At 40.9% G+C, this 27,004-nt stretch overlaps 1 long non-coding RNA gene and 1 pseudogene across 1 annotated transcript in view; one reads left to right on the top strand and one right to left on the bottom strand.

Moving 5' to 3' along the window:
• LOC148131849 (uncharacterized) overlaps positions 1-27,004 on the bottom strand; it is a 387,282-nt gene that overhangs the window by 141,288 nt on the left and 218,990 nt on the right. The gene's annotated exons all lie outside the window — the stretch shown is intronic.
• Positions 11,557-18,625, top strand: LOC113429126 (vomeronasal type-2 receptor 26-like; annotated as a pseudogene).

The raw sequence follows: 27,004 nt of genomic DNA, 5'->3' as shown, positions 1-27,004 counted from the left end.
ATTTCTTCCTATTATACCACCCAGGAGGTGACTAATTCTGGATTCAAGTAGTGAATTAGCTCTTGAGCAAGTGGAGGTGATCCATTTCTCAACAAGTCACCTGTCAGCTTTCCAGAGAAACCCAACAACAAAACTCCGAGGCAGGCAATTTCTCAAAGTTCCATTTTATTAAAGTAGTCATACTGGCACATCTGGGAAAACCTGAATCTGAGAGTTCCAGGTTTTCCCACAGTAATTAAACATCACCATCCCATCCCCTGCACCCATTGATACATCACACTGTCCAATCACCTTCCGTCCCAACTTGAACTATCTCTTAACCACTCCCCATCTGGGTGCAGGAATGACATGAACTTGACTGCAAAGAAGAATGCTATTATGACTAACTACAAACACTCTACAAAATCCTCCCTCCCAATTTCCCAGGCACAGGAATGTGGCAGTGTGGAAGCTCCTTATGCTAATATGGCTTCCAAAGCTGACACCACCTTTAATCTCAGATATTGCTTTGCTACAGGATATTGATGCCTTTGGAGGTATTACACTACACTGATGAATCTTTAATGTGATCCTTTGTAGCTAAACCATTAGCTTATCTCATAAGGTCTCTATCCTCCTTGAATTTGGTTTTCAAAAGGTATTCCTTTAAAAAAAACCTACAGAAAAGTGAGATGGAAGTCATAAAATCGTAGAAAACAGGTAGAAGGCATAGGATGGAATGAAAGATTGGAAAGATAGGACAGACTACAACATAGAGGAGAGGAGATGGTGGGAAATAATCTCAAGAAGTCTCCCTTTGCTCAAAGGTATTGGGTCATTTGATTGTGAGATATGCCACTATAGATCTATGATTTATAAATTTTAAAAAAAATTGACTCTCCACAGTAATAATTTTGGGAACAGGCAGAACCTCAACTAGGCAAAAGTCATCTTGGGAGTGTTTTGCCAGGTATTGAGGCTTCCTCCTTTTGTGGAGGAATTTAAAAGAGACTTTGCATGCTTAACTTTTGCAAAACCATCATATGCCCCTGGAGCCTTTTCCTAAAGCAAATTGGGAGAAACAACAATGACGTGCCTTTCTCAATGTGAGGAATTAGGGAATGGAATACTTTCATGTAAAACCACCAGAATCCTGTATATGAAGGAAATTACGTTTTCAATCGGTGGATTGGAGGCTTGGAGAAAACATATGGGTATAGTTGAGAAATCATTCCTGATGTTATTCCGCCAATCAGGAAGTCTCCTGGCTTGTAGTAATTAAACTCCTTCTTTTCTTCTATTATTGCCTTCAATGGGCATTTTATCAGCATCGTGGCACAGGGAAATTTGGACAGAAGTTGAAGCAGAAAAAACTGTATATGCAACAGCAGCATTTGACATGTATTGACGGAGATTCTTCCTATAGTTCTGCCTTTAGCACAGAGTTGGATCTCAGAGCCCACAAAAGAGCACAACTGCAGTGAAGATGGTCCAGCTGGGCCCCAAATCAAAATAGACAAACCTGCAGTTTCAGACTGGCACAGTTCCTTCCCAGTTCTACCACATTCTTCTTTCACTAAAGACCAAGATGGTTACATGTCAGATTTTCAGTTGTTGTATATCCCATTTCTGTCACATCAGTTTTACAACTAATGATAATGATGGAAATGATCCCACAAACTTTGTTCAAAATAGAATAAATTGTCATGATTTTGATAATTAGAAGGGGAATTGGGAATTTTTGTTGTAACAGGTGTGCAACTGAAAAAAAAACACAATTTTGCATGACACAAGGGCATAGCTCTAATTTAAGAGTCAGGAAGGGAATTTAGGAAAGTTTGTCTTCTACTCCGTAAATTTAATCCTGAGATTTTGAAGTCTGCAATGTGCTATAACAATTGAACACTTCTTCACTAGCCAGTAGGGCAGAGATGGTATTCAGCAGATTCTGACCAGTTCTGGAGAACCGGTAACAGAAATTTGAGTAGTTCAGAGAACTGGCAAATCCCACCTCTGACTGGCCCTGCCCCCATCTATTCTTTGCCTCCTGAGTCTGAGCTGATCAGCTGGGTCTTCTTTTGTTGTCTTGCACAGGAGAATGGAGCTGGAAAGTAGGTTACTGGGGTGGGGAGGGAATGGGGATTTTGCAGTAACCTTCCCCCAGGAGTGGGGAGAGAATGGAGATTTTGCAGTATCCTTCCCCTGCCATGCCCACCAAGCCATGCCCATAGAACTGGTAGTAAAAAAATTTGAATCCCACCATTGCAGTAGGGACATTAGAATTTCTTACTATTCTCTCTACTGTGGATGAGACAATCTTCCTCAATAAAGTTGGATACTCCAGGATGGTTATCACCATAAATTATACAACCCACACCCCCAACTCATCAGAGGCCCCTGTTAAACTTTACCTCTATCTTTCTAAATGGGAAAGATTATAGGTCGTCAAGGTTGGAAATAAGATCTGATAAAAAAAATTCCCCCCAATGGTGCTGCAATGCCTTGGGTTTTATTTTGTGTATCCCTTAATTTGTATTGGCTTGCCTTTAGTGCATTAATCTGAATAATGGCCTTTTATTGACTTGTTTATGATGTGATCACTTTTGCTGCCACTTACACAGATTTCCTAGTAGGGGACCAAAAGATGTTGCTAATTTAGTGCAATATCAACAATAGCTGAAGGTGAAGGGGTAAAGAAAATCTTAGAAGGTAACCCCATGAACAATGACATGGGATGAACATGTGAGATGTAAGAACCGAATTATTCAATACTCACAATGCAGGATCAAGTCTGGTTCACAATTCAAAGGTTTATTAAAGAAAATAAGCGTTTGCAAATGGGCCTTCAAGTCCCTTCCAAAGTGGATTGGGTACAAGAAGAGCAAACTTCCATATTCAAACAATACATCTTATACCCCTGCACAGAACACGCCATGCCTAAGAGGCCCTCCCCACACACCAGAAGTGGTATTCAGCAGGTTCTGAGCAGTTCCGGAGAACCGGTAGCGGAAATTTTGAGTAGTTCGGAGAACCAGCAAATGCCACCTTTGACTGGAGATTTTACCAGTATCCTTCCCCTGCCACACCCACCAAGCCACGCCCACAGAATGGTTAGTAAAAAAATTTGAATCCCACCACTGCCACACACCCCTTATTCTCTATATTCTAAAATGAGATAAAGTATAAGTTTGAGAGTCAGCAAGGCATTGTTTTCAGTGTTTCAGTGTCTTATCTTGGTTTTACTGCTGGGCTGGTGGGCTTTACCTTGGGAGGATATTCCCTCGTTGCCTAGCCTGGGCAGATCTTCCCATTCTCCAAGAAGACTATAACAATGTATTATGTACATGTGACTGAACACATTTTAGGTTATAGGGTGGGGATTTTATGCAGAAAAAGAAAAACCTAACAGAAAAGCATCAGAAAGAGCAAAAGAGATCTTCTAGTCTAACTATATAAATTCCATTATAAAAGAGTAACTTATAATTTTTCTCTCAAACAGGTCTAAATATATATGATATATATGCACTAATGAAACCAATACACATTGCGTCTAAAAACCTCCTCTAAAACATTTTATGAAACATAAATTAAGTAGCACATTAGTTACATATCTTGCCTGGATCAACCCTGAAGATGGTCAATTGCTTCATAGAAGAACATGGATCTGATGTTTATATATAGGAATTGATGAGCTGCAAAAGCACAGCATGGGTTATGTTGTAGCTATTGTTCTGTACAGTCAATTTACATACTCGTAGCCCCGCGTCGCGATTGGCTGGAGCGCGCGGTGACCGGATTGGTTGAGCGAACCGCACTGATTGGCCCGTTACGAATCCCCCGCGATTGGTGGAAACTAATCGCGGAGATTCAAGCGGTGCCATTGGCGCCCGCCGCGGCTCGGAAATAAAAAGCCGCAGTGTTTCCTCCAAGCTAAGCTGTAACCGGAGCCCAATAAAGAGCTGAAACCAAGTCACTGACTCCGAGCTTCCTTCCCGCGACGGACACGACACTGGCGACGAAGGTGGGATCCAGAGAATAACCACCGAGCACGTGTCCCGAGGAAGACAAAGACCGACAAGATGGCCAGCATGACCCCACCAGCACCCTTCAACCCGGCTACCGAGGACTGGGAATCGTACACGGATAGATTCCTAATGTTCCTCAAAGTAGCAATTTGAAGGATGCGAACGGGCAGAAGAAAAGGGCCGTTTTCCTCACACACTGCGGGCCCGCAGTGTTTAAGATGGCCAAAGCCCTTGCGAAGCCCGAGGATGTGAAGGCAATGGACTGGGCCGATCTTGAGCCACTCCTTCGGAACCACTACGCCCCGCTGTGCCCATCCTCATCCAGTGGGATGAGTTCTATCGGCGAAACCAGCGGCAGGACGAGAGCATCAGCGACTTAGCAGCGCCTTGCGGGACCTAGGGGGATGTGCGAGTTCTGGGACCTGGACGACGTCCTCCGAGACCGCGTGGTCCTAGGCCTCAGGGATCAGGCACTGAAAAGTCGACTGATGACAAAAGGCAACATCGACCTCGGGACGCCTGGCCAAAGCTTCCGCGGCCGAAGCCACCCGGAAGTCAGCCGCCAGACTTCGGAGGGCAGACAACGGGGACCGCACTGAAACCCCGAGGCAAGCCGACGAGAGACCACCACACACCACGGGGACCTGGACTCCGCCCGATACCACGGACGAGGAGGAAGACGTCCACTGGTTACAAACAGGACGGGACCGGCGAGATCAACAGGGTCGCAAGTCGGGGAACCAGTGCGCCGGGTGCGGGGAAATCACCTTCGATCAGAATGCTGGTTCATCGATGCGATCTGCCGGCATTGCAACAAGAAGGGCCACATCGCCCGAGTCTGCCGACTCAGAAAGACACACAGCCCCGCTGGCGAGAACCAAGCAACCGGGACGAGACGACACCCCCGAGGACCAGAGATCGCCAAGCCGACAATCGCTGGAGCCGAGACAACCGAGGGCGACGGAACGGGAAGGCCGCCAGAGAGAAGAAACCCACCAGACGGTCACCATCGGCCATGCCGAAACCACTGATGCCCGGAAGGTCTACGTGGAGGTGAGCATCGAGGGCGAGCCATGCCGAATGGAGGTAGACTCCGGATCCTACCTCTCCATGGTTGCCTGGAAAGAACTCAAGCGACTGGTGCCAAACATCCAGAAAAGAGGACTGGAGAACCAGAAGCTGATCATCAAGGACTATCAGGGGAACCGCATCCCCGTCATTGGGACCGGACAGTTCGAGGTGACTTTCAAGAACCGCACCGCGAAGCTTCCCTGACTATGTGGACCGGAACCGACCCAGCCTCCTAGGACTCCAATGGTTCGCACCACTCGGAATCGAGGTCACGGGAATCAACCACACCACAGAGGCCGACTGGGAGCAGCAACTGGCAAGGGATTTCCAAGAAGTATTCGACGGCACCCTAGGCAAGTACCGAGGGCCCCTATCTCCTTCAGCCTAGACCCAAATGTCGCCCCCATACGCCTAAAACCCAGATGAGTGCCCTTTGCACTCCGGAAGAAAATAGACGAGCAGATTGACAAGCTCGTCAAACAGGGGTTTTGCAGCCAATCGACCATGCCCGGTGGGAGACCCCTATAGTCACCCCAGTCAAGCCAGATGGGTCAGTAAGGATCTGCGGGGACTATAAGGCCACCCTCAATTGCGCCCTGCAACAAAGCGCCTACCCCGTCCCAGTAGTGCAACACCTATTACACTCGCTGGGGCGGGGGCAAGGTCTTTGCGAAGCTCGACCTGGCACAAGCCTATCAGCAACTGCCGGTCGATGAAGAAACCGCCGAGGCACAAACAATAGTCACCCACCGGGAGCGTTTCGTTGTAACCAACTCCAGTTTGGAGTCAGCGTGGCCCCAGGAATTTTCCAGAGCCTCATGGAGAGGCTGCTGCGAGGAATCAAGGGGTGGTCCCCTATTTTGACGATGTATTAGTGTCGGCAGCCAACCAGGAAGAATTAGAGGGTCGCCTAAGGGAGGTACTAGAAAAATTCAAAGGGGCCGGGCTAAAGGTGAAGAAAGAGAAATGCCAGCTATGCACAGAGCAAGTCGAGTTCCTGGGGTACCTCCTAGACCGACATGGCATCCACCCAACCGGAAGCAAAATCAAAGCCATAAAGGAAGCCCCCACACCCAAGAACAAAACAGAGCTGCAGGCATTTCTGGGACTGCTAAATTTTTACAATGTGTTCTTGCCCCAAAAGGCGACGCGGCGGAGCCTTTGCATAGGCTCCTGGACAGGACGGCCAAATGGACCTGGGGGAAACGGGAGGACACCGCATTCAAGAACACCAAAGACCTGCTCACCTTGGATGCCATCCTCATTCAGTATAATGAGACCCTACCCATCGCCGCACATGCGACGCCTCACCCTTTGGCGCGGCGCCGTCCTCAGCCATACACTTCCGGACGGAAAAGAAGCACCCATCGCTTTCTTTTCGAGAACACTCAGCAAACCCGAAAGAAACTACAGCCAGTTAGACAAGGAGGCACTGGCCATCGCGCAGCGGTAAAGAAGTTCCACGAGTACCTCTACGGCCGCCGATTCACCATCATCACGGACCACAAGCCACTGCTGGCATCCTGGCGGGGAACAAGGCCACCCCGAACATCCTATCCCCCAGGATGACAAGGTGGTCCGAGTTCCTCGCCGCCTATGACTACCGGCTCACACACAGACCCGGTAAGACGATCTCCCATGAAGACGCGCTGAGCCGCTCGCCGCTTCCCGACCTAGATGACGACCCAGCTCCCACGACGACCACCCTCAGCATAGAGACATTGCCCGATCTACCCATAATCGCGCCAGACATTGCCCGAGAGACTAATAAAGACAGGCGTCTGGCGCGGGTATTACATTGGGTAGAAAAGGGATGGCCAGAGAAAGACAACGATGAAGCATTCAGGACATTCCGAAACCGGCAAACAGAACTGTCACTACAGAAAGGTTGTTTGCTATGGGGGACAGGGTGGTCATACCGGAAAAATTGCAAGGAAAGTATTAAAATTATTACACGAAGGGCACCCGGGCATTGTGAGGACTAAAGCTTTGGCCAGAAGCTACGCTTGGTGGCCAGGTATGGACAAGGAGATCGAGGCCTGGGTAGCCAAGTGCTGCGCTGCCAAGAAACCAGACCAAATCCCCCGCAGCACCAATATTAGAATGGGAAACGCCCAGGGGGCCATGGTCGAGACTCCATATAGATTTTGCCGGGCCCACAAAAGGGAACACATTCCTCATCACGGTGGATGCTTACTCCAACTGGCTGGAGGTCAGCAACATGAAGACCACCACAACAGACGTGGTAACCAAGGTCCTAAACAAGCTTTTCGCAACCCACGGCCTCCCGGATGTCATCGTGTCAGACAACGGACCCCAGTTCACCTCGCTGGAATTCGAAAAATTCCTAGCGGAACGAAGCATACGACACGCACTGACAGCGATGGCGCATCCGGCGGCCAATGGTAGGGCAGAACGGATGGTTCAATTTACAAAGAGAACCCTCCAAAAAATCGAACACGGGGACATACAAGAAAAAATAAATAAAATGCTCCTAATACAACATATAACCCCAAACACAACGACAAACAAAAGCCCGGCAGAATTACTGATGGGGAGAAAACTAAGGTCACCACTCGACAGACTACACCCCACATACAACCCGGAAAAACCCCGGACTCATCAAGCAAGCACCGGGTTTTTGCACCAGGCGACGCAGTCTATGCAAAGAACCTTACCGGAGACCCACTATGGGTACCGTCAACTATAACCCAACTGACAGGACCCCACTCCTACCGGCTGCAGACGACCGACGGACAAACATGGAAACGCCACATCGATCAATTAAGATCAAGGACAAAAACACAACCGACACGCAACCAAACACAGACGACCCCATTAACACAAACCAAGAGGGGAGGGAAGATACAGGGGATCAAGAAAGAATAGAAAATAACCAGCAATACTCACCAGTCAACAGCCAGCCCGAAGCCTCACCAGGAAGAAACAGCCAGGCCAGCTCAACCAGCCCGGAAAGACCAGGCAGGAGCGGCGAAAGTCGCATTCGACCAACCCGGGTAGACCGGGAGGAGCTGCAACAAGAGGCCCAGCGACACCTTCCAGGGGTTCCATCAACAAGGCCAAAAGAAACAGAGGTCCCGACCGAACCGGCCGGGAGCCAAACAACAACTAATCTGCGCAAGTCAAGTAGGCAAGTACGAAGCCCCGCCTACCTACGGGACTACGTTACGTAGGACCGAACCAAGAGGGGAGGGGTGTTCTGTACAGTCAATTTACATACTCGTAGCCCCGCATCGCGATTGGCTAGAGCGCGCGGCGACCGGATTGGTCGAGCGAACCGCACTGATTGGCCTGTTACGAATCCCCCGTGATTGGTGGAAACTAATCGCGGGAGATTCAAAGCGGTGCCATTGGCCGCAGCCGCCGCGGCTCGGAAATAAAAAGCTGCAGTTTTTCCCTCCAAGCTAAGCTGTAACCGGAGCCCAATAAAGAGCTGAAACCAAGTCACCGACTCCGAGCTTCCTTCCCGCGACGGACACGACAGCTATATTTCAAAATATCTTGGTCAAGGCCTAAGTTGCATGGTTATAAAACAGATCAAGAAATATTTATGGAGTCAAAAATGATCAATGGGCAATAACCAAGAAGTGTTAGGAAGCATGCTGTTGAATCGAAGCTGAAAGGAGAAAGGGAAAAAAGCCATTGCCTTTTCAATCCTATCAGGGCAATGATATCGGCCACAGTGTGCACCACTATGCAATCTTCATGTTGTGGCCCACCAGCAGCCAGCAGAGCTGGCAACAGATTCAGACAGATTCAGAGGAGGTTGGGGAAGAACATGGGCCAGTCCGGGAATCTGGGAAAGGCTCTGACAAGTGCTCTGCATTGGAGGCAGAGATGGGAGCAGGGCCGTCCGACAGTTATCAGCTGCCTTCAGAGTTGGAGATTAGTGGGGCAGAAGAACAGCTGGAGCCTGTTCCTGATGTGTGCATGCGCAGAGCTGCCAGGGGAAGGGAACAGTTAAGGAACAAGGGTCAACTCGGGAGTAAAGGTAAAGGTCAATGGCCCCTCCCATAGGGAAGAAAGAGGAGCAAAAGGGGAGTGGGGTTTTGCAGGAGACTATTAGTACATTTAATTAGTGTGAAGATTTGTTAGTGACTCTCAGGGTCTCCTTACCAAGTATTGCCTTGTACAGCATTGTGCTTGGAAGATATCAGCCTGGCAGCTCTTGAAGCCTGATAAGGTCTGAGGCAGAGGTGGTATTCAGCAGGTTCTGACCAGTTCTGGAGAACCGGTAGTGGAAATTTTGAGTAGTTCAGAGAACTGACAAATCCCACCTCTGACTGGAAATTTTACAGCATCCTTTCCCTGCCACGCCCACCAAGCCATGCCCACAGAACCAGTAGTAAAAAAAATTGAATCCCACCACTGGTCTGTGGTTATAATTCACCCTTGAAAGACTGTTTGCCAGGACTTTGCTGGATGTGAATGATAGGAATTCAGATTAGCTTAATAAAAATGGGTTTTGTTAGACAAGGAGTCTGCTTCATGATTTTGTGAAGCCTACGTCAGAACACTTCAAAAGATCAGGTTGAGGTTTTGCACACAGAAATTCTGGGGACATCCCAGACAAAGCAGTTCACCTTGGTCTAGTGACAATTCAGGTTCTTGCTTAATGGAACAATTATCAGAGTACCAAAGAGATTAGTAGTGCTTTAGCTACCCCAGAGGATGGAAATACTGATGTGTCCAAACCAAGCATGGAGACTACTTGAACAGAATATTAGCAGAAAAGACTAGGGCTGTATGCTAGACTAGGAAGTTGAAAAAAACATACTGCAGTGGGGTGGGCAAAGTACTTCCATACTGTTTCCAGACAATTACATTGTCATCATTCCAAGTAATGAACTCAGGGAAGTCAAGACTGACACTTTGCTTGGGTTCAAGAGATCCTTTATTGAGTATATCATATTGACACTTAGAATGGTGAAGCTCGCTCTAAATTATTCCAGTGCTCAGGGATAGTTAAAAGAATGAGACTTCCCAGTGGTGGGATTCAAATTTTTTTACTACCGGTTCTGTGTGCATGGCTTGGTGGGCATGCTGTCGCTTGGTGGGCATGGCTTGGTAGGCATGGCAGGGGAAGGATACTGCAAAATCCCCATTCTCTCCCCACCCCACTAACCTGCTTACCAGCTCCGTTCTCCTGTGCAGGGCAACAAAAGAAGACCAGCCAATCAGCTGGGACTCAGGAGAATAGATGGGGGCAGGGCCAGTCAGGGGTTCTCTGAACTACTCAAAATTTCTGCTACCAGTTCTCCAGAACTGGTCAGAACCTGCTGAATACCACCTCTGGTTCCCACTCCCCCTTTGCCTCTCAGGTTACATGGGACAATCAGTTCAGATATAGGTTCCCGCTCAACTTCAACAGGTGTCCATTGATATGACCTTGGTTCTCATGCCAGCTGGTAGATGTTATGCCTAACTGGCTGAGGCACCACATTCCTGGTCCCCCCCCCCACACAATGCTCTCCTCCCTCCCCCTTGAATGACAACCAAGAAATGAAGCGGAAGAAGTATGTCTTCACCTGAAGTCATTTTGCAGGTTGACATACATAGGAATAAGCCAAAGTTTTTTCTTTTTTCGTGTAAATTAGTTAAATAATTTGCTATCATGACATAACACATACTTCTGCAGTGGGCCAAGCCTTCATGGGTGACTACACACATCAATGAGACCATTTTTATTTTGTTTTCTGCAGAATTCAAAAAAGGGGGGTATTTTAAGGTAATGTTTTAGTCTGATGATTTAGTCTAATTGATTAGAGTAAAATATCACTTCCTGGACACAGTTATTCCAGGGACCTGTCCTAAATGCAGGAAGAAGCTTACACCATACCAAAAATAGGTAGCAAGGAATTTACTGTTTTCAGTGGCTAGTGAAAAACCGTTCACTTGTTTTAGCATATTGCAACATTTAGTATTTCAAGAATAATTTTGGTGACTAAGAAGCAGTCAGACTTTCCAGAACTGGTCCCTTGAGGGAACATTTAAATTGCAATTATGCCCATGGTCACAGAGGTTTCTTATAGAGAATCCACTGTGATCAATTTTCCCTTTATTATTAACAAAATGATGGTGATTTATTCTATTTCCAGCAGATCCTCTGGAATTCCCCTGCTCAGAAACCAAAGTGAGAATACATAGCAATTCCCCATCAACAGAACATGACAAATATTAGGTAATTTTTCATATAAAACTCCTGAAAATAACCCCAAGAATGTCAGATGGGGTTTATGTAGTCAGGAACTTTAGTAGCATGACATTTTATGCTTCTCCCACCAATTTTGCTGCCAGGATGTATCTGTTCTTTGGTGAGAGGATATTGCTTCTCCTCAGAGAGCTCTGAGATCAAAGACAGTGGCTCCTCTCTCAAAGAATATCGCAAATCTCCCTCATGGTATGGAATATGTTGCCGCTGGTTCTTTTCTTGGTGCCCATTTTTCCCTGTGGGGCATCAATGGACAAATGTCAACTGAATGTATTAGAAGGGGAAAAGTACATGTTAAATTATTACCATCCAGGAGATTATATGATTAGTGGAATCATATCTACATCCAGTGCTGTCGTTCAACCATATCATTTCTTCACGCCTCCCACCAACAGATTTGCAAGGTAATGACTAATGTGCACTGAATTCTGATTAATTGGTAATCTTTTCAGCACAGATTCCCACTTCCTGGTGCAAAGTCACTGTGACCTTTCCCCCCCTCCCTATGTGCTTTAAAGAAAACACTTATTCTACCTATGGCATATCATGCACTTTGAGAGGTTTAACTGTTCTACATAGTTCTTCACAACATACAGTAGGTGATGCAAGGGAGAGTCACCTAGCTTAAGGCAAAGAAAAGAGGTCCTTCCCACCATATCTTCTCATTGCCTACAATGTTGTCTATCTTTCTCTATCCCTTCCTCCCTCTCTCCCTCTTTCCTTCCCTCTTTCCATCCCTCTTCCCCCACCTTCCTTATTATCTTTATCATCTCCTGGATATAGTCCTCCACTGATGACTTCACTCGTGGGCCAATTTACAGCAACAAACATCTGACAATATTCCCTACATTGCAATGTAGTGAGAGTGAGGATCTCATAACCTATTAACAACCTCACCCCTCCATGATGAGTTTTTAGATTGACCCATCCCATCACTCTTCCATTAGCTTCAGACCAGATTTTTAATAGTCCAAACTACATGTAAAAGGTAGAAATATAACTGATGATTCACAGATTCCCTCAAAAGGTTATTCAAAATAAGATATGCCTTTATGTCGCGAAGATAATTTTTTTTACCCAAAATGAAGACCTATTAATACATCTTATCTTGCAGTAAGTTTGTGAGTTTTGTTCATGTCCTGCCCTTCTTCTTTGCCATTCATGAGATCAACCAGAATCCAAGGCTCTTACCAAACATCACCCTGGGCTACAATATTTATGAGATCCTTTTCAATGCAAGAATAGCATACGATGCCATGATGGGTTTGCTATCCATGGGACAGGAGAATGTCCCAAACTACAGTTGTGGAAGAGGAAAAAATCTGTTGGCTGTGCTTGAAGGGACTGATTCTGAACTCTTCAGTCATGTTTCAAGCATGCTGGGCCTCTACAAAATCCCTCAGGTATGAATGACAGTTCAAGGTAGTGTTTTTTTTTTACATAATACTTTCCCATTATGGACCTAAACATTTTTTTTCTTCATTCTGGTATCGGCATAGATTTTGAAAGAAAGACTGTTTTTCAGAGTTCCCCCTTTTACTGCTTGAAATGGATTAAGACGATAAATATATTAACTGCAGTGTTCTCAATGACACATGAAAAGCACACTTTTGCAATTGGAAATAACTTTAAATTAAGCACCCATATTTATTCATTTTTAAAAAATCTTTACTGATCATATTTTCACAATTAAAAACATATTTCCACTCATTACAGCATGTTCATAACGGCGTTCACTCACATTGACATATTCCTGAACATGTAGGTGGTTATTATACACAAAAAATGACAGTGTACACAGCAAATGAGATAACTATGCTGGGTTTCGTATCACAGATCACTAGCTGAGCACTTCTCAAGCATTTAGGACTGCGTGATGTATCAGCGGATTATGCGAGCAGATCCCAGTAAAGTGGCTTCTGCAGCTGACCAGTGCTGATTTTGTCAGCTAATTGTTTTTAAGTGCTTGCCTAGGTCTTTAGGCACAGCATCCAGTGTGCCAGTTACCACTGGAACCACCTGCACTGGTTTATGCCAGAGTCTCTGCAGTTCGATTTTCAGGTCCTGATATATGGTGATTTTTTCAAGTTGCTTCTCGTCGATTCTACTATCACCAGGTATGGCAAAGATCCACACTTTTTTCTTTTCCACAATCATGATATCCAGGGTATTGTGTTCCAAAATTTTGCCAGTCTGTATTCGGAAGTCCCACAGTAGTTTTGCATGCTCATTTTCGACCACTTTTTCAGGCTTATGATCAGGGGTGGGATTCAAATTTTTTAACAACCGGTTCTGTGGGCGTGGCTTAGTGGTCATGTTACTGGCCGGACATGGCTTGGTGCTCATGTTATTGGCTGGGCGTGGCCAACTCAATATCACTCACATCGAGGCATGCATTTCCTTGCCTTGCCTTTCATGACTGTGGGGATGTTGCAACAGTTGTAAGTATGAAAAATGGTCATAAGTCACTTTTTTCAGTGCCATTGTAACTTTGAATGGTCACTCCACACAAGCAAAGTACCAGCAAAGGAGGGGAAAATAACTCCAGAGACGTTCCTGAGATAGGAAGTCTAGTCCTGCCAAGAATGTAATAAGGATTAATGGAGAGGCAGTTTCTGTAAGCAACACCAGAATGTTTCCTTCCTGCCTTCCTTACAGGATTAGGCCAGTAATTTCTTCAAACAACCGATTCTCCGAACTGCTTAGAATGTTAACAACCGGTTCTAGCGAATAGGTGTGAACTGGTAGAGTCCCATCCCTGCTTATGATCCCACCAGTTCTTTGCTACAGGCAAATGGTAGTTGTGACACAAGTTCCAGTGGACCATCTGAGTGACTGTGTTGTGACTCTAGGTGGTTATTAATATTATTATTGTTGTTGTTATTGTTGTTATTATTATTGTTATTTGTTGTTACAGTTATTTCTACATTCAATATAAGGCATATATTCATATATTTACATAATTAGTTACATAGTTATACACAGTATTATTTCATCTTACCATAACTCGTACCTTTCTTTCATTTATCTACTTTACGTCTAATTTCTAACTCATAACTTATTCCTAAAAGCTAGATAATCATCCACCTTTTCTATTTCATCTTAGATCAACTATGGGGTCATCAGCCACATTCCTGGGCAGAAAAATGATTTCCCTTTTTTCTACCGGGTGAGTCCAAAGCAAGAACCTCCTCATTTGGCGATTATTAAACTGCTCCTCCATTTCCAATGGACATGGATTGGCCTGGCTGCTCCAGACAATGAGAATGGAGAAAAGTTCAGAAGAACCTTTACAGTTGTGACTACCAAGAAAGGGATTTGTGTTGCGTTCTCCGAAATCCTCCCTGTGATAAATAAAAAGAAAACAAAGGATCTTCTTCAGTATTTTAGCAACAGCCAAGTAAATGTTATTGTTTGTCAATTAGATTTTCAGGCCTCATTTATATTAACAATAATAATACACGATATTGAAAAGATGAACAAAATGTTTGGGGAAAAAGTATGGATTACAACAGCTTTGACACACATAGGTGTGAGATATTTTTATAAATTTGTTAATCTCCAACATAAACACTTTTTGATATCCTTCTTAACCCAGACAAACCGAGGGGCAAGATCTTATGGTTTAAATTCATATTTTTCCATTCTCAAAACATTTGTGAAGACAGCATTTCAGTGTTCCTACTTGAGTCCTGGATTGTCAAAGAGAATTTGGGGAAGATGCACAGAAAAAGAGAAATGGGAAATCCCACCTCACAATGTGGTTGCAGACATTTTGTCTGAGGACAGCCACAGTATTTCCACTGCAATCCAGGCTATCTCCTCAGTGCTTCATGCTGTGTATTGCTCTCATCTGAGTTGGAGAACGATCCAAATTGGGGGTCATCTGGTACCTCAGGTAGTACAGCCATGGCAGGTAAGATTTTCCTTCTGTGGAATTCCAATGACATTCAATTCTTCAGTTTCATGATGGAGCAGAAATAGTCTGGATACAGGGTGCTGTACAGTTTCCCAATTTCTCCTGTGTGTTTGATGTAGTCTACATGGGATAAGAAGATTGAGAGAGGGAGATTTCTTGTGTCTAGGTTTTTAAATGGAATACTTGAGGTGGTTCAGGATGCTGTAAGAAAAGGGAATGCTGCCTCAATAGAGAGTTCCATTCTATATCTGTAGATTAAATAGCTATCAAGATGTCACTCATATTCTCCTTGATCATCCAACCTTGACTTTGTCTACTGCGAAAATCTGGGCAATTCAAATCTATGCCTCTTCTGATACAGATACAGATAATCAGAGTTGGAAGGGACCTTGTAGGTCATCTAGTCCAATCCCCTGCCCAAGTGGGAGACTTTACACTTTTTCGGACAGATGGGAGTCCAATCTCTTCTTGAAAGTCTCAAGTGATGGCGCTCCCACAACTTCTGAGGGCACACTGTTCCATTGGTTGATTGTTCTCACTGTCAGAAAGTTTCTCCTTGTTTCCAGGTTAAATCTCTCCTTGTTCAGTTTCCATCCATTATTCCTTGTCTGGCCTACAGGAACTTTAGAAAATAGCTTGACCCCTTCCTACCTGTGGCAGCCCCTCAAATATTGGAAGACGGTTCTCCTGTCTCCCCTGGTCCTTCTCTTCACTAGACTAGCCAAGCTTCTCAATATCTTCAGGAAATTAGCAGGTCAATTGCTAAAGTTCTCCTCTTCCTACTTACAAAATTGAGAGTTGATATGGGGGTGGGTCTTGTTTCAGAGGACATAGACAAGGGGAAGAAGAACAATTTCCAAGCAGAGGAGGAAGAAGAGAAAGGTTGGTAAGAGAGAAGAAACAGAAAGATTGCATTGGCACACCTACCAATGAAGATAGGACAACTCAGCATCAGATTGCTGAAGATGATTCAAAGATAGAGTGGAGTCAAAGTTTCAGGCAAAGAAATTTAGGGCATTGGTGTTTTAGCCAAATCTATCACCGAAGTTGCTTGGCACTTTAGATCAGTATTGAGGAATCAACCATAGTGAGATGTCCAGCTTTCCCAGGGTCTTATATCTGGAGTCAAAATATATTTGTGACCTGATACTACAACTTCCTAAAAGGGATCAGGCCTGAGTGATAAAGCAAAAGGGGGGAGAGAGAAAGAATCCTTACTTCGATTCTTTCCGCCAACATTTGCAGACAGAGGCACTGAGTTGATGCAGACTATTTTGAATTAGGATTCATATGGTAATGTGTGCCTTTTTAGCTTCATCCTTTCCTAAGAAACTTCCAGCCTTACAATCTTTCTGGGGATAATGTTTATTTGGATGAGGACGGAAATCCGGTTGCTGACTTGGATATCATAAACTGGGCAATGTTTCCCAACGAGTCTACTGTTGGAGTGAAAATAGGGAATATAGAAAGAGAAGCCTTTTCAGAAGTCAAGGTCTCCATCAATCAGAGTGCCATCCAATGGCCAACATCATTTAACTAGGTAGTTCAGTTGTCATTATTGCTATTTTATCATTTATCTAGTCCTATACATGGAAATTGAAGTCTTGCCACTCTGATGAGGGGGTCTGTGTTGAAAAATGGTTGGGTTGAAGGAGGCTCTCCAGTTTCTCCTTGGATTCACAAAATCTCTCTAAGTGTTTGGACGCCAGAATTGTTCTGGGGCAAGGTGGAAATGATGTGGTTGGTTAACCCAATGCTGTTTGTAGCATGTAAGAATCATGCTTTAAGTCTTGAGATTCAGGAGATACAAGTTGGAAAAAGGCAACAAGTTACAGTGGATGTTGTCCAAGCAATTGCTGAGATAGGAGCAAGCAACCTTTTGCATTCCCTTCTTTGTATTACATTCCCCACTTTTTAAAATCATGGGCCGTTCATGCTGAAGATGATGAGATATGATATCCATAGCACATGTTCAGAGTTCCATCTCTGAACATGTGCTATGGACAAAATCATGCTGTCATTCAATCTTTTACAAAAGGATGATGTTTACAATACTTTGTGAACAAAGCATTTTTCACTGTGTTTTGAAAGAGACATTAAAACCACACTCCTGAATTTTCTAAATTGGAATCTGCTGAATTATTTACTTTTCATAAGTAATCTCATTTGTATACTTCTCCAATTTCATGTTTAGAAGGCGCCTTTTTCTAGGTGTACTAAAAGTTGTCTCCCAGGATACAGCAAGGTGATGAGAGAGGGAGCACCGGTTTGCTGCTACGACTGCTCCTCGTGCATTGAAGGAACAATTTCCAGACAGGAAGGTAGGTGGCTCAAAAGCAAAGAAGATGCCCCATTCAAGTATAAACCAGATCTGACCAATATTTATTGTTGTACTTATACTTCACTGTCTTCTTTTGGTAAATAAGTTATAATATGTTCAAAATTACTGGATACACTACTTACACAGCAATTACTTATGTTTCTCAGATGAAGCCTACTGTGAAAAGTGTCCAGATGAACAGCATTCTAGTAAGAATCGAGATCAATGTGTTCTCAAAGTTTTAAGTTACCTATCTTATCAAGAAACATTAGGTCTAAGTCTGGTGCTCATTGCCTCTATTTTGTCTCTAACTACTGCCTTCATCCTGGGAATCTTCATTAAAAACCAAAAAACTCCCATAGTCAGAGCTAACAACCGGGACCTCACCTACATTCTCCTGGTCTCTCTCCTACTATCCTTCTTGACTTCTCTTTTATTTATTGGTTGCCCCCAGAAAGTGACCTGTCTCCTTCGACAAACTGCCTTCAGTGTTGTCTTTTCAGTGGCTGTGTCTTCTGTGCTGGCCAAGACTGTCATGGTAGTAGTAGCATTTCTGGCCACAAAGCCAACCAGCAGGATGAGGAAATGGCTGGGGAAAAGTCTTCCCAACTCCATTGTCTTGTCCTGTTCTGGAGTTCAGGTGGGCATCTGCCTTACATGGCTGGGAATCTCACCCCCATTCCCAGATTCTGACTTTCATTCCCAACCAAGACACATCCTGCTGCAATGCAATGAAGGCTCAGTCTCCATGTTCTACACTGCCCTTGGCTACATGGGTTTTTTGGCTGCTATCTGTTTCTTGGTGGCTTTCTTGGCCCGAAAGCTTCCAGGGACATTCAATGAAGCCAAGTGGATCACCTTCAGCATGCTGGTTTTCTGCAGTGTTTGGATCTCCTTTGTCCCCCACCTACCTGAGCACCAAAGTGAAATACGTGGTGGCTGTACAGATTTTCTCTATCCTGGCCTCCAGCCTGGGTTTGTTAGTCTGCATCTTTGTTCCTAAATGCTACATCATTATTCTGAAACCTCACATGAACACCAAGCAGCACTTAAGGATGAAAAATTATGAGAGTTGTTGATTAATAGTACTTATTTTTTCTAAATAATTACTGTACTATAAAATAAAATAGTTTAGAAATAAAATCCTTTTTATGTGTTGTAAGAAATATTTCTGATTCTTGAGAGACCTGGAGTGCAAGAAAAGTATTTATGTCATGCCAAACTGTTTAGTCAAGAAGAAAATCCAACTGGATTGACTATGCAAATGTTCTGAGTGTGGGAAATATGTTCCTCAAAAGGCATGTCCTGTGGATCATCACACTGAAGAGAAGAAGTGTCAATGATAAGAGTATGAGAAATATTTTGCTGATTGTTCTACAGTAGAATATTGAGTGAGCTTTAGGAGAACTCATCATGGCCAACTCGTCACAGGACAACTTGCTGTGGGATAAGATCAATAGGAACTATCACTAATATCAAAGAAACAGTGGAATAGAATTATAGAATAGAATAGAATAGAATAGAATAGAATAGAATAGAATAGAATAGAATAGAATAGAATTCTTTATTGGCCAAGTGTGATTGGACACACAAGGAATTTGTCTTTGGTGCATATGCTCTCAGTGTACATAAGAAAAAAAATAAAATACATTCATCAAGAATCATAAGATACAATATTTAGTGATAGTCATAGGGTACTGATAAGCAATCAAATCATACTAGGAAACAAATAAAACAATATAAATTGTAAAGATACAAGCAACACGGTTATAGTCATAAGTGGGAAGAAATTTTTAAGCAACACTTTCTTCAATGTGGGTGTTAAATGAGGATGATAAATATAATTAATGTACCAAGAAAATAATTTTCCTTTCCATTACTTTATTTTATCACAATCTAAGTTCCACCATAATCATAAATAAGCAATGGTGTTAATTTATTTTCTGAAATCATTTAGGAAAAGCATCACAGAGCAGCTTTTCTCTGTCTAATTTTGAGGTTAGGTGACAATCTATTACTAATGATGGTGAGGGTTTGGTGCCACTTTTCATTTCATACTTTTGCTTCTGTTTTTGGACAATTAGTAACTTAGTTTTTTGTTCCTGGGTTTTTTAAAAAATTAAATGAACATGAAAACTAGTGTAATAATTACTAGTGTAATTATGAAACTGTCCTGAATGGTTAAAATAATCAATGAATAAATAAATCAGATTGAATCAATTTGCATAATTAATCATACAGTATAACAGTGTAAAATTATAGATTTACTTAACATTATTAAGAATTGAGTTATTATTGTTGTGGTTATAACTGACTAATTCACAAAAGTCTTCAAATCTTTGAATTTCAAGATTTACATTACCAAGGCTCCTTATTAGTTTCTGCTGTAAACACGGGCATTCTATTACAACAACCATTAGGGGAATTAATAAACTTACATATTAAATGTGTTCTGTTTCTAGAAATAAGTGCAAACTAAATCATACCATGAAGGATGTCATATTTCCCTGTGCAACTATCTTGTTTCCTCATGTGATAGAAAATAAGTTTTTCCCTATTTGAGATCTCCTGCTAATATGTATGCATGCTCAAATTTTCTTTGATCAATATTCTCTATAAGATCTATGCTACATTGGAGCAATTGCTGTTGCCACTTCTGGCTTCAGTGAAAACTTTGATGTTGGTACAAAGAAGTGATAAAATCCTAGATAATATTTGAATGAATTAAAAATTAAGATTGCCATAAACAAAAGGAAGGAATATAAAGCTGGTTTATTTGATGAAGGTTAAAATAAGAGATCTACAAGTAGACTTTGACTTAAGACCAGTCACTTAGTGACTGTCTGAAGTTACAACAGACCCCCAAAATGTACTTATGACCTAGATCCAATCTAAGTCAGTCATTGAGATCAAAGTTTTAGTCTTCCAAGCTTTTGAACTCCTGCTGGAGTCTATCATCAAGGAACTTCTCTCTCATCACAATGTGTTACACATTCTTTTTTTTTTTTTTTTGAAAACAATTTTATAGATTTTCTACAAACAAACAAGACAAACAAAACATTAAAACATCAACTCTCTTATGTACATACAGTGTGTCAGTTGGTTCATCAGTTTTGTGCATCCATTTCGCAGTCTCAATTACAGTTATGTTACATAACAACTCATATTGTCAATCCAAACTTATATATCCTAATATTAAAAAATCATTTGAATATACTTTTAATCATTTATGCTTTATGAGATAACAATGCTTTAAACAGTTTATTCTATAACAAATCATATAATCATACCAAATCTATCCTAAAAACACTTTATAGTTATAATGTCAAATAACAAAAGTGAAAAAAAAGATAAAGGTATTCCTTGCTGTCTAACATTCTAAGTATTCTATTATCGTATTTTGTCATCTAGCCATTGATAAAAAAGATCCCAAATTTCATAAAATTGTTTATCCTCTTGCTCTCTAATTTCAAATGTCAATCTACTCATCTCAGCACATTCCAATATTTTCTTAATAATTTCTTCCTGTGATGGTATTTTCTCATTCTTCGAGTTTTTAGCAAATACAATCCTAGCCGCTGTTAATACATTCACAATCAGATATTTCAACTCTTTACTATATGTATCTGGTAAGATTCCCAATAAAAAGAACTCCGGTTTCAAATCTATACATTTCTTTGTCATTTTTTCCAACCACATGCGAATTTTAGTCCAATATTTTTTAGCGTCCTCACAAGTCCACCACATATGGTAATATGAGCCAGGTATCTGATGACATTTCCAGCATTTTTCAGATTTGTTCTTGAACATTCTTGCTATTCTTGTCGGGGGAAAGTGCCACCTGTAAAACATCTTATACATATTTTCTTTATATGCTTTTGACATTGTCATTTTATAATTTTGAGACCACAATTTTTGCCATATCTCTAAATCAATCCCATATCCAAAATTCTTCCCCCAAACAATCATAGTTTCTCGAACTTGTTCTTCCTCTACTTTAATTCCCAGTAAATAACCATATAATTTTTTAATCACCTTCTCATCAGTACCCATCAGGATCTTATCTAGATCAGTCTGTTTATCATAGAATCCCTCTGTTTTAAAATCTTCATCATACCTTGAATGTATTTGCGCATATGAAAACCAATTCATCTTTATATCTTGTTCCTCTAAATTTTGTATCGATTTAAGTTCACCCTTTTCATCCAATAGTTCCCCATATCTAACTGTTTGTTCCTTCTTATAAATTATAGGATAGGAAAATGCTTCAATAGTCGATAACCAAACTGGAATTTTCAAATAGCATTGTCTTTTTATCTTCTCCCAGTTTAACCACAGAGACTCCCGTATATAATGTCTTCTAAAATAACCCTGTGTTTTAGTTCCCTTATACCATAAAAAAGTGTGCCAACCCAACAGCAAATCATGACCTTCTAGTGTCAACAATCTGGTCTTTCTTAATGTTATCCATTCTTTAACCCACATCAAACTTGCAGCTTGATAGTACAATTCCCAATTAGGCAAACCGAATCCTCCTCTAATTCTAGCATCTTGCAAAAGCTTTAACTTTATTCTCGCTTTCTTACCTTGCCACATATACTTCAACATAATTTTATTTAAATCTTCAAAATAGTCTTTTCCGAGTCTAACTGGTATTGTTTGAAACAGAAATAGGATTCTGGGTAAAATATTCATCTTAATTGTTGAAATTCTCCCTATTAATGACAATTGCAAGTTTTCCCATTTCTTCAAGTCTGTAGATATCTGTTGTTTAAGTTTAATATAATTATTCTCTTTTAATGTGCTACATCTTGCTGTCAAGTATATCCCCAGATACTTGACCTTATTCGTAACTTGAATTTTCAACAGGTCTGCCAATTCTTCTCTGTCTCAATAACATGTTCTTTGTCAAAATCTTTGTTTTGTCTTTATTTATTTTCAAACCAGCCACCTCACCATATGTCTCTATGTTTTCCAATAACTTTGGAGCTGTTTCTAACGGATCTTCCAATATAAAGACTAAGTCATCAGCAAAAGCTTGCAGTTTAAATTCTTCCTTTTTAATTTTCATTCCTTTTATGCTTTTATCATCTCTAATATTTCTATTCAACACTTCCAAAGTCAATACAAATCGCAAAGGAGATAGGGGACATCCTTGTCTTGTGCCTTTTCTTATATTAATAAAGTCTGTAAGTTCTCCCTCCATCATTACCTTTGCTGTCTGTTTATTGTATATGGCTTCTATTGCTTGGACAAATTTTCTGGAAAAACCCATCTGTTCCAATAGTAATAACATAAATCTCCAGTTAACGTTGTCAAATGCCTTTTGAGCATCTAGGAATATCAAAGCCATTTGCTTTTCAGGATGTGCCTCATAATATTCCAAAGTATCCAAGATTACTCTCATATTGTCTCTAATTTGTCTCTTTGGCAGAAATCCATTTTGATCTGGGTGGATGAAATTATTTAAGTATTTTTAAGTCTTTCTGCTAAAATTGAAGCAAAAATTTTATAGTCTGCATTTAATAAAGAAATGGGTCTATAGTTCTTAATTTGCAGTGGATCAGTCTCTTCTTTTGGAATAAGTGTAATATAAGCCTGTGACCATGATTTGGGTATCATCTTCTTTGACATAGCTTCATTCATAATTTCTAGAAATGGAATGCTCAATGATTCTTGAAATGTTTTATAGAATTCTGCTGGAAGCCCATCTGGACCCGGTGCTTTCCCATTATTTTGTTTCTTAAGTGCTTCAGTTAATTCCATCATTGTTATGTTGCTTTCTAGCATTTCTTCAGTCTCTTTAGGTATCTTCGGTAGGTTAGCATTTTGTAGATACTGTTTAACTTTTTCTTCATCAATATTCTCTTGTTTATATAGTTGCCCATAAAAATCTCGAACAATTTCCTTTTTCTCCTTGTTACCATAACAAACTTGGCCTTGATCATCTATTAACTTCAATATTTTTCTTGATTCTTTCTCCTTTCTCAATTTATATGCTAGCCATCTACCTGGTTTATTTGCATCTTCAAAATAATTCTGTTTAGCATTTCTAATTTTCTGTGCCAATTCTTCTTTCTCTATTAATTCCATTTTATGTTTAGTTATATCCAACTTCAATTTAATATCCTTTTTCTGTGGCATTTTCTGTAATTCTTTTTCAAGTCTTTTATAATCATCTTCCAAGGCCTTAGTAGCTTGTCTTTTCCTAATATTCTTTTTTCTTGTATAATCTATTATCAAACCTCTAACATATGCCTTCACTGTATCCCAAACATTCTGCGCTGAAGTATCTTCTTTTTTATTTTCCCTAAAGAAAAAAACCAATTCTTTCTCCATCCATTGTGTAAAATCTTTTTCCTTTAAGATAGTATTGTTTAATGTCCATCTCGATCTTTTTTTTTGTCCCTTCCATTTAATTGTCATTGGGCTATGATCTGCCCAAGTACTTGTTTCAATATTTGTTTCTTGGATATTAGATATTAATTCTGATGAGATCCAAATCATATCCAATCTGGACCATGATAAATGTCTATTTGAATAGAAAGTATATTGTTTAGCTTTAACATTTCTTTCTCTCCAAATATCTTTTAAGGTTAATTCATCTGTCATTTTAAAAAAGGATTTAGGGAGAGTCTTTCTATTTTGCTTTGTTGTTGTTGCTATATAATCCAGTTTATTGTCCACAATTCCATTAAAGTCTCCCATCATAATTATATTAACATAGTCCAGTCCACTTATTTTCATGTGTAATTTTTTATAGAATTCTTCTTTTTTATCATTTGGAGCATAAATTGCAATCAGGAGTATTTTTATATTATTGTCCATTATTTCCACCATTAATACTCTTCCATCTTCATCCGTATAAATCAATTTTGCTGAGATGACCTCTTTGATGTATAGAACCACTCCTCTTTTCTTACATTGAGTCAAAGAAATAAATATTTTCCCTAATTTTGGTTGTACTAACAATTGTTCATGTTGTTTTTTGATATGTACTTCTTGTAAACAAATTATATCAAATTTTAATTTCTCTAATTTATGAAAGGTTTTCCTTCTTTTAACAGCTGAATTGAGTCCATTTATATTCATTGTAATCAATTTTTTTTCTTCCATGATTATGCTTTATATTTAGGTCTAACAGCTCTCGTGGATCTCACTTCACGCTGTTCTTTACTATCCACCTGTCCACCTACTGCACCTTCCTCTTCTTCAGTCTCCAGTTGTTCCTCTTGAAACTCAATTAATGAGACCTCTTTCTCTGCCTCTTCTTCTCTCCTTCCAAAAAATTCTGCATAAAAATTTCTGCTTTCTCAATTGAATCAATTCTATGCCTCTGTTCTTGCCACGTAAACATTAATCCTTCTGGAATCAGCCATCTATAATTCACTTCCTTGGTCAATAACATTTTGGTCAGGAATCGATATTCTCTTCTCATTTCTCTCACTCTTCTGGATATTTGTTTTAAAACCACAATCTCTTTGTCTTTGTATTTCAATGTCTTCTCTCTTACAGCTTGTAATATTTGTGTTTTGATGGATTTTTTGGTAAATCTGATATGGACTTCCCTTGGTAATTTATTTCTCATCGCATATCTTGTAAAAACTCAGTATACCTCATCTACTCCATCCATCATCTTTTCCTCTGTAATTTCCAACGCATCCGCCAAGATTTCTATCATTGTCGCAGCCAGGTTTTGTCCTTTTTCTTCTTCTATATTTTGAAATCTGAGATAGAATTCTGACCTCTCCATCTCCCACCTCAACATCCCACTTTTATCTTGTTCAACCACTGTTAATCTGCTGTCAATATTTCCAATCTTCTCCTCTCTTTGTTTACCTTCTTCAATTTTTTGGAATCTCTCATCATACTTCAGCATCATTTGTTGAATATTTTCCATTTTTTCATCAATCTTCTCTGTTCTTTGTTCAATAGTGTCTGTTTTTATCTTAAGATCTTGGATTCATAATCATCTGTAAAGTCACTTTTTCTTGTTCTTTATCTTGCTTCAACATTGTCTGAATTGAACGTTGTTCAGCTGGTGGGGAGGCTGAGGTACAAGTAGAAACACCAGTAGATATGGGTTTCCTGCTCATTTTGATGCTTCAAGATCTTCAAATTCTTTTTAGCTTTTAATCCAACTGGTAGAATAGCCAATTATAATCCAAAATGGAAAAATCCAATAATAAAAAGCCCAATGACAAAAAGAAAAAAGGAGAAAAAGAAGAAGAAAATCTTCAGGTTCTTCTAGACCCTAATCCAGTTATGAAGTAGTCCAGAATAAAAAAATAAAAAATAGAAAGAAGAAAAAAGCCCAAAAATAATAATAATCCTTAATCCAATTGGGAAATCTCAATAGTAAAAAAGAAAAAGGCAGTGTGGTCCAAAAATATAAATGGAAAAAGCAAAAAAAAAAATCCCAGTAAAAAGAAGCAGAAGAAAAGAAAAATAAAGAAAAAATTCTGAGGCTTTCCCTTTAAAATAAAAAGCAAAAATAAAAATATTACTAAAATTAAGGTTTACAGAGAGGCTGGTGAGTAGGGGTACACAACTGAAAAAAAAAATAAGAAAAACACACTGCCCTTTGTTTATTTGTCCAAGGCTCTTATTGTGACTCTCTTCTCCACAAGCTTCAAGGCCAAGCCCCAAGTGTTGAAATGTTGATAAGAGTCCAGGAAAGCACCTGTAATAATATTCTGCTATGCTCTCCCTCTATCTTATCAAATTGAAATGTCCTCAAGAAGTAGTCTTTTCAAAGTTTTTCTCCAATTCAAATAAAATATTTTCAAGCCTCTAGTTGGCAGTGTTACAGAGTTTCTTAATACACTTCCCCCCCCCACAGTGAGAAATTTTTTTTTTAAAATTAAGCAAAAAGAAAAAGTATTAACATATATATATATATATATAAAAAGAAAAAAATAGCCAAAGGGAGCCTCTATCCTAAAAAAAAAAATTAAAAAATCAAAAAGGAGCAAATATATATAAGAGAAAATTCAGTCCGGTTAACTACAAAGTCGCGCTGAAGTTCCAAAAAAAAAAAAAAGTAAGAAAAAAAAAAAAAATCCAAACCTCAATTTGACATCCCTTTAAAAAACGCCGCTCATACATTTTTATCAAAAAAAAAAATCTCACAGATTTCTTCCTATATTCAGAGTGTCCTTTCAAAACTCAGCTAATTAGCAAAAAAAAAAAAAAGTTTCTCACCCAGCCGACACACTTTCACTCTCAGCTCTTCCTTTCCGGAGCTGTCCCGACTTCAGCAGCTATGGAGCCTGCCTCTCCGCCACCAGCAATAGGACTTCTTCCGGATCGAACCAGGGACTTTGCGATGTCCCTGGGATCCAGGAAGTGTGCCCTACACGGTCACCGTAATTGGTCCTGCACCCGGGGCCGCCTGAAGCCGAGGTGCCCACTTCATCACCAGAAGTTGCTCGCCAAGTGGAGGAGTCCCATCCAGC

This window comes from Notechis scutatus, chromosome 2 (genome assembly GCF_049901735.1).
Source record: "Notechis scutatus isolate UNSWTSFEM ecotype Mainland chromosome 2, rNotScu1.2, whole genome shotgun sequence".
Classification (NCBI taxonomy): Eukaryota; Metazoa; Chordata; class Lepidosauria; order Squamata; family Elapidae; genus Notechis; species Notechis scutatus.
Note: the sequence above shows the minus strand (reverse complement) of the source record. Positions and strands in the feature narration are given on the sequence as shown.